The following is an 11,872-nucleotide window of genomic DNA, read 5'->3' as shown; positions in this document are numbered from 1 at the left end:
GAAAGAAACAAGCAAAAAAATGCAAATCTAAAACTAATGTGTTAGAAGTCAGGATATTGGTTAGCTTTGGGGAGGAGTCAGTGACCTGAACTTACCGTGTACACAATCCCACTCCACCCCAGTCCAAACACAACGTGTTCCCATTTACACAGGCACTTCCCTTGGCTTGAATTCTCATTACTCTTTATGTCCTCCGGCAACTGCTGTAAGTTCAATGCATAGCACAGGATTTAATCAGACTCCTTAGAACTATTACAAACAAGGTGTACTGATTCATCATTAAAATGTACAGGAGATGAGCAAAAATGTTACTAGATTAGAGATTTAAAATAAGAAAAAAAAGATAGGCATCCTGGGAGGATAAATTGATACTCTTATGAAGGCCATGTTGATGATATCTGTTAAAATAAGCAATGTATATATCCTCTGACGCAATACTACCATTCTTATTTATCCTACAGAAACACACCAATGCCCAAAGACATGAAAATGGATGTTCTTATATAATAACTCCCAAATTGGAACTAGCCCCAAATTTGTCAATAGTTGGTTGGTGAAGTGAATTATGATGGTCATACAATGGACCACAATGCAGTGACTTTGCTACATCCAAGTTATATTACCTCAGGTATAGTAACCTCTCTGGGCTTCAGTTTACTTATTTATAACTGACAAATAATGGCAGCATATCAGAGATGATATTAGGATTAAGTGAATTATTACTTGTAAAGAGTATAAAATAGTACCTGAACACACGTTTTTCAAATACAACCACAAAAGGTAACATTAAAAGGAATGCATTATATCTATATACTGACATAGGATGGTGCCTGGAACTGAATGGAAGGGTGCTAAATATTGCTATATCTGAAAATAGAAAATACAAAAGCACTTATAATGTGATATCGCTAACACGTCAACAAAGCCAAAACTGAAATGATTGTCTCTCCCAAACCTGTTCTTTCCCACAATCTTCTTACTCAGGCAAAAATCTTCAGCTATCCTTTAGTTCTTCTCTTTCCATCACATAACATATTCAGTCTATCACCAAACTGTCTGTTTTACCTTCAAAATAAACCTAAAATCTGACCACTTTTTACCACCCCCATCACATCCATCTCTTGTCTGAATTATTACAATTACCTCCTGACCAGTGTCTCTGCTTTAGCCTTTGTTCCTTTATATTCTCAGAATAGTAGCCTGAGTAAAGTCAGATAGTGATTGCACAAAACCCTGTCACATTAAAAGAAATCTTTACAATGATATAGATATAGAGATAGATATAGATATAGAGATAGAGATAGATAGATAGATAGATAGATAGATAGATATAGATATATAGATAGATCAATCTATAGGCACCACTCCTGGGCCTGGCCCAGTAAAACCATCCACACAGAATCCTCCATTTCCTTTCCCCTTTCCTCCAACTTTTGCAGATGTAAGTTGAAAAGAACTTGTGTCTCCAAAGGAGCCACTCATCTGTGGGAAACATGCATTCTAAACGTCACATGAACAAAAAATAACATATAACATTTGAGTCATTATTTATGTTTTTTGTAGTTTAGTTTGTGTCTGTTATTCTAGATGATTTTTCTGTATGTTTTTCTATTATTTTTCTCTGCAACCTAACCCCTCCAGCAAGTACCTTGTCAAAAAACTCTCTATGATGTAATATATTTCATGTTTTCTTTATCTGTACTGTGGTTCTAAACATTAGTATTTAATTCTTTAAACTATGAGTTAACCACCAAGATCATTGTGGTCTTGTAAGTATTTCTGACAATACTTACATAACTCAGCACAACAACATAGTCAAAGGACTTCATTTTCTCAAGGCCCAGCTCACATGAGATGTTATCGTGTTTAACGCTACGAGAAATACCTTTAAATGCTGGGAAGAGCCGTATCTTCAAACTCCTGAATGCCACTAAGTAAATGGAAGAGCGAAGGAAAGAAGAAAAGAGGAAAAAGAGGGAAAGACATCCCATCTGAGCAAGAATGGTGCACATCCCTAAAAACCTCAAGTACTATAAAATTCACCTCTGCCTACACTGTTGCATTACACCTGAAGTGCACTAGGAGAGTTTCTTGTTTAATAGTTCCCATGTGAACCCAAACCTCAAAATCATCTCAGGACAAATCCAAAAAAACCTTTATCATTTTACTCATCAAAATAGCCACAACATGAGATTAACTAGAAATAAACAAAATTCTCGTCATCCTTTCTATCCCAAAACAACAGATAACTAATCGGCCATATTTTTAAACTGCAAATATTCTGTGGAGAAAATTTTTAAAAAAATCAAGGAATCTTAAAAAGGGGGGAGGGACTAAGAAAAAATAAGAACCAAAAGACTAATAAAAATGTCCCCCTAAAATAGCTAATGGAGATACTGCAGCCTCATTTTAAATGCTCTTTCTCTTTATCCCTCTTTCCAAAGAGCAAGAGGATATGATTAAGGCAGGAAGAGCTGCCTGCTCTACCTGCTCAAAATCAGAGCTTACCTCCTTAGAATGATGGCCTTTGCCAAGTTTGGAACACCTTCCATCTCTGATGTCTTCTGCCCCATCAGACTGCTGATAGGCCTACGGGGGGAAGAAAGAGAAACAGACCTGCTAGATCGCCATATCCAACTCATGATTTGCCTTCTCAAAAGGCAGCTTCAGTTCTTACTAGTCATGGAAGGCAGATAATCCAGCTGTTACTTGGCCTCAGGAGACTGACATTGGTCTTTCAGAAGCTTTTCCTTGAAGAATTTAGCATCAAAAGTCTCAACAGGTAAGCAAGAATCAAGTGCTGACTTACAAGCAAACAGATCTCAGACAACCACATCAAAACAGTAATAAAACCCTCTCCTCTGCCAACTAAGTCCTTCATGGTATCTCTAAACTTCAAGGGATTTTCCCACGGATATTATGTTATTAACCAATGGCACAATGTGAAATGCTACAGTATCCTCATGAATCAAAAGAGAGTAGGATAACTTCAAAGAATCCCAGTGGTAGGGGTTTCTAGCAATCTGATCTGGTCACTGTCTTGAAGATGCTACCTTGCCATACATGACAAAAAGGTGACTTCTCTCCTAGTCTCTGTAAGGCGAATCCCTCAACACAGATTCCTCTGTATCACTTCCATGGTCAAGAAGTGCTTCCGTATGACCAACCAAAACCAACCATTTTCTCTAACTTAATCTGCCAAGATTACAGAAAAACAACTTGGTATCTTCCTTATCTATTCCTTTACATGTTTGAAGGGTTAGTCAGATCATATTTATTCTGTTCTCTAAGTTAAATCAGCATAAGTTCTTTAACCCTTACTTAGAAAATCACTTTCTAGGAAATCTATAGTTCTAAATATTATAAATTACAACCTTAAGGTTCTTAATAGTTAGCACAAGACTACAGAAAAGAATCTAAATACAGATTATAAAAGATAAAGCACATCTGAAGACCACATGGACTATTACCTAATGAAATAGTAATAAAATGTTAGGGTTTGTATAAATTATCTTGTGCCTAATTTTCTGCTTTCCCTCTCATATATAGGCTCTAAAAAAGAAAAGAAAAGAAAGAAAAAACACTTAAATTAAGTGTTTTAAATATAAAAATATTCTTTATATATTGCAAAGAACTAGATTTCAGTTAAATGGACTAAAAAAGAAAGTTTCTGTATAATGAATTTTATTTTTTTTAAATCAGAAGATGTAAATCTAAAACTCCTAAAGCTGCCTTATTTAAAGCTGCCTTTCAATGAGAATAGAATCAGTTATCTACTTTAATCATCCAAAAATAATATAGATTGCCTATTAGCAGTATAAAATTTAAAACTCTCAAATTCGGAGAATATTAACATGAATTGTCAACTGCAAAGCATAGTAAAGAGGCTGATAAAGCATTTTATTGGTCTGGAGGTTTTGGGTTTTTTGTGTGTTTTTTAAGTGATTTGAAAATTAATGACAGAAATATTTAGGCCCTCACAACTATTAACTTTGATATAAAGTATACCTAAAAATGGGTTTTCTTCTGTGTTGTGAAAGGTCTCAGTGTACCAGTAACATCATTAACAGACAGAACTTGCTTGTAAATAATTCCCAAATGTGCAGTCTATTTTAAGCCATTTATTCCTTTAAAATAAAAAAAATGTTGATTATATGACTTCCCCATACTTTCCATCTAGTAGTGTATAAGTTCTTATAACCAAGAAATAATAAGTGTCTCCCTTAAAATAATAAGTTTCAAGGTAAAGCTTGAAGTTATCTTATTAGACTAAGATCTAACACCAAATTTAAAAAGCAAATGGATGTTGCATGGGAAACGTAAAGGGTAGAAAGATCAGACTACAAGGTTCTATCCCAAATGTCTTTAGCTGTCAAAAACATTTTTCCATTTAATTTTTTTAAATGGCATTTTTCATTCAAAGGAAAGACAGAATCAGAGAAGAATCTATAAGTAGCTTAAAATCACTGCCATCTAAATGTTGTCATCTTCTCCCGCAATTCAAGGGAAAAGACATCTAATAGAAACTCAAGAAACTTGAGGGAAAAATATTTTTCCCAAAAGAATCAATAATAAGTGGTTTTATATCAGCTCTGAGTGCTAATGTTATAAATAATGATTCAAATTCATGATTCAATGATATAATAAAGAAATAAAATATGCTACCAAATTTTACTTCTCCAATTCTGTTCACGTTAAAAATGACCATACACTATTATATACCAAGAACCACTAAACTATTCCGTAATTGCTTGACCTACTTCCTTAAATATATTCTAAGAAAATTAGTGAGAGAGGGAAATCTATAGGTGTGAAAAATATGATTCACTACACTGGAAAAATGTCCAACCAACAACAGAAGTTTTTTGTTTGTTTTTAATTTACTAATATTTATTTTTACTCTGACTCATTCCTTCAATCCACAAAGACTTTGAAATAGCTTACAAGAACATATAACAAGTCATCATACATATATAAAATGTAGATCAAGGAAAAAACAATTAAATACACTAATTGGGTAAGATCCAAACCAGACATTATGGTTGCACTTCTAAGTTTGTTCTGAATTTATGAGTAGCCAAGAACAAAACAAAACAAAGTGGCCATTAAATAATTCTCATTAGAGGAAAGAAGAAAACATAGTCTCTCAGGGAAAACATAATTGTTAATAGATGGCACAGCTTCTGAATGATAGGTACAAGCAGACATTTAAAAAAATTATTGACTACATAGTCATTATACTGTAATAACTATAAATGGTATCAGATGGGCACTAGACTTATTGGTGCAATCTCTTCTTAAGTTATATAAATGTCTACTATGTTAAACACCTATAACTAATATAATATTGTATGTCAACTGTAATTGAAAAGTAAATTTAAAAAATAATAGTAATAAAGATTATACAACAAAGAAAATACGATAATGTTAAGGAAAAGATACAAAATTATATGTACACTCACTCCAACTGCAGTGATATAAAAGCATGGTACATTTGGAAAAAAGACTAGAAGGTCATAAACATTCCCCACCCCCCAAACCCCACCCCCCGCCAAAAAAACACACAAAAACTGTAAGTATTTGACTGCAATGATCATATCATATTCTTCTACACCACAGCCATACCTAGGCTGAACATCAGGCATACAGCAGTAGTTTAATATTTTTTAATGTATCAAAATGTCTATATTGACTTGATTCATTTAAGAAATTTGGCTTATAAGACAGAAATACTCAATATACAGCAGAACTAATGAACATAAAGTAGTTTCTGATTAACAACTCATTACTGTCACACTGTGAATGGCAAGGCTGAATGTAGACTCCTTACAGAGTTGAAAAGTACCAACAGGTCTTTCTCAATCCACAACTTCCTTATTCTACTCCATATATAGTTCAGATTCTTCCTCAAGGCTCACAAGATACTAACTACCAAAAAATGTTATTGCTACTCCCAGGTAAGAAATAATACACAGCATTTTTTGGAAAAAACAAAAATATTTCTTACGTAGTTCCAAGTTTGAAAAGACAGCAACCAGAAATCTCCAAAATCAAATGTGACCACAAAAACTTTATGGACTCAACTTCTCAACACTGTGAAATCATGACAACCCGATATGACATATTCCATATTATCAAAGGCTATAAAGTGTATCCTTTAATTCAGTTCCTATTTTTTGACATTTTCTTGCTTCTCAAATAGCAAGTAACTACAACCAAATTCCCCCTTTTAACACAGGAAGTGGTCTTCCAAGCAGAACTTGGACTTTTATTGTGGCTGTTTTTTAAAGGGATATGTACCCTAACACACATAAGCCAGAATTGACAGTCTTTTAAAATTCAAGACTCTAACATGTTATATAAATACTAGAGGCCCAGTGCATGGATTCGTGCACCAGTGGGGTCTCTCGGCCTGGCCTGCAGGGATCGGCCGAAACCGGCTCTCTGACATCCCCCGAGGGGTCCCAGATTGCGAGAGGGTGGACCCCAGCAGCCAGCTAACCTATGGCTGGAGCATCTGCCCTCTGGTGGTCAATGCACACCATAGTGACTGGTCAAATGGTCGAACGGTCAGAGATTTAGTATATTAGCCTTTTATTATATAGGATAAACATGGAACTTGGATAAGATACCATTATATGGTACTAAAAATATGGCACTAATCAGAAAAATCTATCCCTCCTTTTATTACAGGTATCATCATCAGTTATTTCTGTGGCCTTAAAAAGCTTATTTATTTTTATTTATTTTTTAAAGAATAGTTTTTATTGATTTTTAACGAGAGGAAGGGGGAGGGGAAGGGGAAGGGTAGGGGAGAGGGAGAGGGAGAAACCATGTTGTGAGAGTGCAATATGAATCAGCTGCCTCCTGCACGCCCCCTACCAGGGATAGAGCCCAAAACCTGGACACATGCCCTTGACCAGAATTGAACCGACAACCTTCGAGTCCATGGACAAAGCCCAACGGGACAAAGCCCAACCAACTGAGCCACATGGGCCAGGGCAAGTAAGTGCTTATTTAATTAGGAAGGTAATCAACCAAAGACCTTGTATGCATATATGCATAACCCATGGACACAGACAATAGGGTGGTGAAGGCCTGGGTGAAGAGCGGGGATAGGGGGTGGGGGAGTGGGGAGGGGGATGCACGGGCTTGAATAGGTCAATGGGAGGGAAAAGGGGACATGTATAATACTTTCAACAATAAAGAATTTTAAAAAAGAGTATGAAAAAATAAAACCACGTTAGGCACACTAAAAAATACAGGACACAGACAATAGGGTGGTGAAGGCCTGGGTGAAGAGTGGGGATAGGGGGTGGGGGAGTGGGGAGGGGGATGCACGGGCTTGAATAGGTCAATGGGAGGGAAAAGGGGACATGTATAATACTTTCAACAATAAAGAATTTTAAAAAAGAGTATGAAAAAATAAAACCACGTTAGGCACACTAAAAAATACATTTAGCCTTTGCCAGTTTGGCTCAGTGGATAGAGTGTTGGCCTTCAGACCGAAAAGTCTTGAGTTCGATTCCTGTCAAGGCTATGTACCTTGGTTGCAGGCTCCAACCTGGCCCCACCAGGTCAGGATGCGTGCAGACTCCAAGGTATCAAAGGAGAAGGGAATAAATCCCAAAGCAGTCATAAAAGAAGGCTCCTTATAGCTTCAGCTCATGAACCAAGACATTTAGTGTTGTCAATTTTGGGCAGCCGAATGGTCTGTTTTTAATAACCACAGTTTTAAGTTCTTTATCTGTTATTTAGACACCAAAATTTACTTCAAAATGAGATATCAGATTCCCAGGGGGATATATTAATAACAAAAATAATGTTTTCAGAAAAATTTTAGTTCAAGACTATATCCAATACTTGACGAAGAATTTCCTCACCCCTCCCCTAGAAAACTATCAACTAATTATAAGAGATATCTTATTTTTAAAAATTATTTTGAATTAAAATAAAAAACAGGGATCTGGCCCTAACCAGTTTGGCTCAGTGGATAGAGCGCTGGCCTGCGGTCTGAAGGGTCCCAGGCTCGATTCCGGTCAAGGGGATGTACCTTGGCACACCCTCAGGAGGAGGTGTGCAGGAGGCAGCTGATCGATGGTTCTCTCTCATCAATGTTTCTAACCAAGTCTCTAGCCCTCTCCCTTTCTCTCTGTAAAAAGTCAATAAAATGACTGATGAAAAGGGACAGATCCAAAGACTGAGAACAGTGATCAGGCTATCAATCCCCAGAAGGAAAGTAGGGGAGGGAGGGGCTAAAGGAAAGAGATCAACCGAAGGACTTGTATAAATGTATATAAGCCAAACCAATAAAAAGTCAATAAAATATATTTTTTAAAAAGATATCTTAAGAAGAAATCAATCTTTAAAAAAAAAAGAAAAAAGGGATCCATACTTTTTTTTTTTTAATATATCTTATTGATTTTTTATAGAGAGGAAGGGAGAGGGATAGAGAGTTAGAAACATCGATTAGTTGCCTCCTACTGGGGATGTGCCCACAACCAAGGTACATGCACTTGACCGCAATTGAACCTGGGACCCTTCAGCCTGTAGGCCGACGCTCTATCCACTGAGCCAAACCGGTTAGGGCCAGGGACCCGTACTTTTGAGAGAGAAATGAGAGACTGGATACCACAGAACATGACAGTTCCAAAAAAGGTAGATATGATTCACTGCAATGGATAATATATCTTAACTGAGACTACTACACTTTGTCTATATTTACTAGAAAGGAACAGGAAGTAGGTTTTTAAATGTTTAGTAATAAAAAAGATAAAGTATATGTGAAAAAAAGTACTAGCTCATTCCATTAGGGTCCTTTTGTGAAAAAAGCAGAAGTTCCTTTGAATAGAAGAGAGATATTTTAACATACTTTCATCAAAATCAGAATTCAAATGTAAAGTAATTCTTCAGTAACTTCCTAATCATAGAATCTGATTAATTAAACTATAAAAGAATTCTAGACTAGGGGTGCCTTCCTTTCTAATTAAACAGTTCCTTTCCAAAACTTGGTAATCTTCAGAAACCAAGAGGAAAATGTAATAGGTCAAATAATGAGAGGTTGGGTCTATCAACTGTGCCAGTAGTGTTTGGTTCTAAAATACTACATAATACCTACTATGAAAATACAATCAAGGTAGGATTAAAATATCTCCAATAGCTAATTTTTCTTCTTTGACTAGAAAATGCTCAATTCTTAAAATATACCAAAAGCTTATAATTGCCACTAGATGAGTGGTAGTCACAGTAATGTGACTCCAGGAGTGTATCTGTTAGTGTGTGCACTGTGCAGTCCATCATACAGCTCTCTACCACCTCCAATTTCTATAGAAAAATCATAGAAGTCATTCGACGTATTCAGTGTTAACAAAGGAAGGGCACAGCAGTCTAGGTATCTATAAGCCTAAAAATACAAAGACATGACACGTGGCTTATTCTCTATCACTCTAGTTGGCTTCTGTTACCAAATATCCTTTGGCGCCCTTCTATGACATTTGCTCAACAGCCATGTGCGTTCTCCTTGACTTCTACAATGCCTGAACTCCAGATTCCCAGGGATTCTCGGATTACCTGCTAGACTCTTCCAGAGTCCTAGAGGGAGCCGTCAGTTATCACTGGTATCCAAGCCTGGTAGTGAGGATTACCCCTCCTGAATGCCAGGCCCTTAACAGCAGGTGTCACTGTGCATCTTTAATGGGTGATGTGGGAAGGGTAACTGCTGGCCATCTCTTGTTGAGGGAAAACTGGAAAGCACTCTGCCTGCCTGAATCAAACCTGAACACAGGCCATGAAGCCTCTCTCCATTTCTTTCTAATTTTGTCTCAATTAGGACCACTTTGATTAGCCAAAAAGGGGAAATCATCCTTGGGATTTGAAACTAATTATTTTAAAATCAAGAATAATATATAGCCCTAGCCCAGTGGTCGGCAAACTGCGGCTCGCTCTTTGGCCCCTTGAGTGTGGCTCTTTCACAAAATGCCGACTTCTGCGCCTGGGCCACGAAGTTTCAATCTCTTTCCCTCTCCCTTCCTCTCGGAAAAGCAACAAAAATATATTTTAAAAAATAATAAAATATAAAATTACATTAAAAATAAAATGATTGTGAAAAATGACAATCTGTTCCTCTAACTGCCCTCAGTTTTCCACTACAAAGGAACAAAAAAAAAGAATTCAGTAATTTTTTTATACATACTTCAAAGCTAGAGTTTCTCTTACATTTATAAATCCCAAAACAATACAGGAAACAATGAAACTTTGTGTAGTTGATTATTAGAAGATCTGCAAGCACACACCACAGAATCCTGGATAGTGGATCCAGCAGAACATTAACTACAACAAAGGCTGAGAAATAAACTGAAGAAGAGAGTCTTCTGGGTATTTTTTATTTAGTCATTTCTGCAGACATGGGTGCCACATGAAAATGTGAACAAAAGAGAACTAAAACCTAGCTCCCAGGTCTCACTCTTGAGTCTGGGATAACAATCCCCAGCATGTATCTGGAACCTTCCTCAAATGTCAGGATGAGTCACAGCCCTATTTCAACCCGCTCTTTGAAGTGCACTTATGAAGAGAGGTATTTTTACTTACTCTGGTCAGCATAGTTTTTTGCTTTGAGTTCAAGTTGTCTTGTTTGAGATTCTAAAGATTCCACTCGGGTCTGTAAATCCTTTTTTTCCTGTTCTTGAGAGTCTTCAAATTCAATGAATTTCTAATAAAAGAAATATTTTCATTAGAGAAATGAAAATTTTTTAACATTTTCAACTCCTGTGTTTCTGATATCAAGTAGCACACAATTAGGCATTAGCTACTCAAAAAGATACCAGAATCATAAACTTAGGTTGATTTTTTTTTAGATTTTCTATAAAAAAGTTTTAAAACCTCCAAATATAGAAAAGCTGACAAAATAATCTGTCTGAGTGTTTTCACATCATATAATAGACATTCAAAAGGAAATACATATATCCTACCCCCACATATATAAATGGCTTTACTAGTCTATTTGCATATTCATCTCAGTTCAAGAAACAATTTTTACATAATTTTGCACGTAACATGTACAAGCAGAGAACCAAAGGATGACGAAATAGCAATAAATATTTGTTAAATGCTAATGTGATTAATGGACAGTCTTCTAGATTCCTGAACCATAGAATTTATGTTTTTTAAATAAAGAAAGAGAGGGAGAGGCAGGTTTTGTTTGTTTTTATGGCGGGTGTTTTTGTTTTGTTTTGTTTTAACATATTTTTATTAATTTCAGAGAGGAAGGGAGAAGGAAAGAGAGATAGAAACATCAATTGTAAGCGAGAATTGTTGATTGGCTGCCTCCTGCACGCCCCCTACTGTGGATGGAGCTGGCAACTCGGGCATGTGCCCTGACAGGAAATCGAACTGGAGACCTCTTGGAGCATGGGACAATGTTCAACCAACTGAGCCACACTGGCCAGGGCTGAACCATGGAATTTAAATTCCTAAGAAAAAGAGCGTGTTCTAGAAATATCTCTACCAAATTTAATTTACTAAAACTGTTCTCATCAGGAGAGTATCACTGAATATAAGAATCAAATCTCTATCCTCATCTTAACCAGCATCATTTGACAGCTTATCACTGATTCCTCTTTAAAATACTTTTTTAAAATTTGACTTCCAGGACTTTTCCCTCTTTTTCTCTACTTTACTGGCTGCCATTCTTTTTTATTTTTTAAAGATATATTTTATTGATTTTTTACAGAGAGGAAGGGAGAGGGATAGAGAGTTAGAACATCAATCAGCTGCCTCCTGCACACCCCCTACTGGGGATGTGCCTGCAACTAAGGTACATGCCCTTGACCGGAATCGAACCTGGGACCCTTCAAGTCTGCAGGCCAAGGATCTA

At 36.4% G+C, this 11,872-nt stretch overlaps 1 protein-coding gene across 3 annotated transcripts in view; it reads right to left on the bottom strand.

Moving 5' to 3' along the window:
• The window catches only part of SPAG9 (sperm associated antigen 9), a 77,992-nt gene extending 67,269 nt beyond the window's left edge, over window positions 1-10,723 (bottom strand). For 2 of the 3 annotated variants that reach the window (XM_015570831.1, XM_015570833.1), the window contains exon 1: window positions 10,588-10,723. The gene's annotated coding sequence lies outside the window, so the exon portion shown is untranslated. Of the gene's footprint in view, window positions 1-2,508; window positions 2,590-10,587 lie in introns of all 3 variants that reach the window. The other variant, XM_015570832.1, reaches the window with a different exon arrangement.
• Window positions 10,724-11,872: the final 1,149 nt, after the last annotated feature.

Source organism: Myotis davidii, unplaced genomic scaffold (genome assembly GCF_000327345.1).
Source record: "Myotis davidii unplaced genomic scaffold, ASM32734v1 scaffold327, whole genome shotgun sequence".
Lineage (NCBI taxonomy): Eukaryota > Metazoa > Chordata > Mammalia > Chiroptera > Vespertilionidae > Myotis > Myotis davidii.
Note: the sequence above shows the minus strand (reverse complement) of the source record. Positions and strands in the feature narration are given on the sequence as shown.